This window comes from Branchiostoma floridae, chromosome 4 (genome assembly GCF_000003815.2).
Source record: "Branchiostoma floridae strain S238N-H82 chromosome 4, Bfl_VNyyK, whole genome shotgun sequence".
Classification (NCBI taxonomy): domain Eukaryota; kingdom Metazoa; phylum Chordata; class Leptocardii; order Amphioxiformes; family Branchiostomatidae; genus Branchiostoma; species Branchiostoma floridae.
Window position 1 is genome coordinate 14,458,889 of NC_049982.1, and position 4,242 is coordinate 14,463,130.

Sequence of the window (4,242 nt, forward strand, 5' to 3'; positions counted from 1 at the left end):
TTATCTTTACATACGCCAGTGAACGGCGGCTGTATACACGACGTGTTTGCTCGGCCTGTAAAGCCTTGACATTAAAAACGTCTTCAGTCGCTCAGAGTGCAAAGTACTGAACATATATATGCCTTATCGTCCATATAAGATTATGTCAGGATTGGTTAGCGCCAACATTAGAAGTTCAGTCCTCCTGAAAAAATTAACTGTCAAGCGGTGTCACGGAATGTACTTCTGAACTCTACACAAAGGCACAAGTGACAACTGTAAAGTAGACTACTGTATCATTGATATGACAATGAAATAATGTCGAAGAAATTGGTCACAGCTTTACTCCGACTTTTATTCCTGTGATAAACGACATATCTCAAATGCACATATATAGGGCTATCTGAAATGGGATGTCCCCCACCACTGGGAGGTGTTACACATACAAAGGTTGCGAGAAAAGATGAGCATGCAAGACGACAGTCGCCTCTCCCATAAACTATATATGAAACCGACGTTCCTTCTGGTTTCTTATTGAAGCGTACTGATAACAGGATGTGCCTCTGTAAAGAACCTCCTGTTTGAATATGTCTCAGATCATTGATAAAAGTCAACAGCGAGATGGGAAGAGTGCATGTTACCCCATGTAGATCCACCCGCGGACGGAAATCCTTGTCCGTTCTGAAGCATGAAAGCTTCAAACACAGGGATCGTTCTTGTGTCATTTTGAGAAATTTATCACTCGACCTTTAAGATGGGTACGGATTCGCAGCATTGGGTGAATGTTTCCAGCTTTATCTTCCGTTTTTGCTGTTGCCGTTGATCTGTATCTGATTCGGAGGTGGTGTACATTCCTTTGGCAGTCTGGTGTCTCGTAAAATACGTGACGGCCATTTGTCACGTTAGCGGGCTCTTCTATACATATGCAAGGTCAATGTCCCTGCCGCTGACAAGGCGAGTCCTTTAGAAGCAGCAGATGAAAAATACCAAACACGGCATTTGGGTCTCCGTTGTGGTCATCTCGGTGCGTACTCACGTTTAGACCTTCCGCCCGGTAGATGACGCTCCAAGCTGTTCTGAAGAAGATTAGTATCAGGCTTCCCCCAGTCCTGAGGCACGCTTTTCACAACAAAATTACAATCAAAGCTCAGTTGTGACACACAATGACAAAATATGATTATAGCTCTGTACCCTGTTTCAGTTTGTAATTAAAAATGTGCCTTTGGGATACATGACATTCTTATTATCCAAATAAAGGTATGGTTTGGTTTATATCTGTGCGAATTCAAGGCCACTGCAATAAAGAGAAGAAAAAACACAGAAAGAACACTGATTTTAAGGGTTAAAACGGCAAGCGATTCTATTTACTTGTATAAGGAAATATCATTGCTCGTTTCGGTACTGGCGTCCAAACGTATGTTCAAGATAAGAATTCAATGTCATTTAAAAAAGGTTGCTTAGATTCTCCGTCATTTCTATTACCCATTACCCACGCACCAATAGGTACATATTTAACTGTTCCTTTGACCTTGTCTGCCTCTGCCGGGGCATGTGATGTAAAGTGCGTTTGGTACGGGAAGGGCATCGTAGTGGTGTATAGAACCAATCCGTGATTCAATCAGACTGGTTTGGTACTCCTGTAGGACATTCTGGATAACTGGAGTTGCTTGATGATATTTCTGTAAATAGATTATACCTATGAACCGCAGTAATTTCTCTTGACCTCTAGTAGAGGATCAAGTGAGGGGCTTTTCCCGTAAGCCGAGTGCTTGTTCCGAACGACAACTACACAGAGGTCCGATAAGGACCATCCTTTATGTGCCAGTAGTTATTAGTGGGAATAAGCTGCTAGGGGTCCATTGAGGACACACCTCATGGGTCGTGCTGTGATATAGAGGGAAGACAGAGGGCCTGCCGCCTGGGCTTTTCCAGGACATGAAATCGAAGACACAATAACAAGCATCTTCAAAAGGTCCCGAGCAGGCAAACACACCATTAAAATAAATCTATTATATGCTCTTGTCTTCCGGATGAGACATAAAATCGGAGAAATATTGCGGCGCCATTGGACGTGGAACGGGACGAACTGCCGTCGGCAAGTCTGCAGCAATGCTGGTGTGGTTTCAATGCAGAAATTAGCCTAATAATTAATACCATCGTACCAGAAATATTTTTCACGTATAGTCAGGCAATGACAGAGTAATGCTACACTTTTGCAACTTGTAGCCAGAATGGATGCTGCCAACCCTGCTCCCTTTATATACCTGATTTAACAGATAAAGAAAGACACTCATCGCTTGTTCTTGTAATCGTCAACCCTTCGAAGCAGGGAAATAGTCACATTATCCGTCACACTATTCTCATTTCCAAAGAACAGTGTGCTGTTTGCTCCAGATAAATTGACTGTCCTTCCTTACGGGAAACACTTCCACACTGAGATAGTCACCACACGCCTTTAAGGATTACCAGCAACTGAGTTGCTGATAAGCACTACGTATTTCATATTTCCCTTTGTTACTCTTCATTGTGGGCACGATTCTGAACACGTAATAGATATGTGATGATTCTTTAGTATTGCAGATATTGCAGAGTTGACGTTCACTAGCGCCATTCACAGTGACCTATATCCATGTATATGGTCCATTGATTACATCTTAAATAAAACATGATGGTATGTATGAAACATGAACATGCTATGTATGCCCCACATAGGCATAAGTAAGCTCGATGCAGTCGAACAATCGGCGCGTATGTCAGTAGACAATTGAGATTCCCAGTTGAGTAGTAAAATGTTCTATGTTTTAAGTATACTTTTAGGCGTATTAAACCATTTAGATTCCAATATGTCCATCCCATGCATCCTATAGGTAGGCTATATCCCTCGTTTATCTATGTGTTACGGTCGATGGATCTTTGCTCGTAGACTAGGTCAGAAACAATCGCCAGAAAAAATTCATGAAACTGTGTTTGAACAGAAAGTGTTTTCATCTTATCTGTGTATGTGAGACGCATGAACAGTGATCACTGAACGTCCTACCGGTGTCCTGATTTGTGCCTTGCTGTTGCCTCTGAGGTGATGGAGCATACAAACATGTATGTAAAAACTGATACGTGCGGTTGCCCCTGGTTACGGCGGCAGGTAGCTGGACCGTACCGTACCCATCTGTCATCCTGGTGTTGTCAGTCCTGGAATGTCGTGTGAGTGAGGTTGATCCAATTTACCTAATCCAGGATGATTAACTGACTGGTTTTAAGTTCCCCCAGAGGATCATGGGATTACAATGAACAGGGATTGGGCGTGGATCTTCTCATCTCTAAGTAGATGGTAACTTGACTTTTCACATTTTCAAGTTCTGCTTTTCTCACTTGACATCTCGTCTCGTTCGTCGGATGTAAAACGGCACATTCCAGGTTTTGCAACCCAACCCATGTCACTACACTGTTTGCAAGGGATGGCTTTGTTTGTTTGTTTGGTTGAGTGAGATTGATTACCAAAAAACCGAACTATCTTCTAATCGCCTTTCATAGCTATCCATCGAAGGAACGTGTTCAACATAATAAGACAAATGTAATGTTTCTTGGTCCGACCAAGTTGGACGTCAAGGAATGAGCTTGGATACGATGTAGGTGCATCGTACTGCATCAGAATGATGCAATGTGACATCGATACAGGTCGCTTGACCGAAGTAATCTGTGTATGCATGGTGCTGGTTGGAAGATAGAAACAATAAATGATCAATTTCCTTGGAAGAATGATAGAACCAACACGTGCAATTGTTTTGGGAAGGTCAGGTCACCAAAACAGATGTGCAGCTGTGACATCGCGACCCTTCAACCTCACCTTGTGCGACTCTTACCCCAAACATGGAAATCATTTCATACAAGTCAGACCAAGTTAATTTACACGACCTGAGGGACAGGCCCCTTTACCACCTATAGCATGTCATGAATACCAGCGTGGTAGCTCCACTGCTATGAATAGTACACAGTAAATGACAGATCCATTGATTCTATAAACGTAATAATTGCTAACTATAAATAGTATCCGGTGAACAACAGTATCGATAATTATGCGAACGTGATGAAATTAAAGAAAACGACTTTGGGTTGGCACACAAGAGCAGCAAAACGGAACATTCCGTTGCTTGCTTCCATCTTGATGCCACACTGTCTTCTTGGGGCGTAAAATTGAGTCTTGTATGAGATGCATATTTGATAAGGAGGCATGCTTATTAAAATGTACTCCCCTTGATTGAAGTGAAT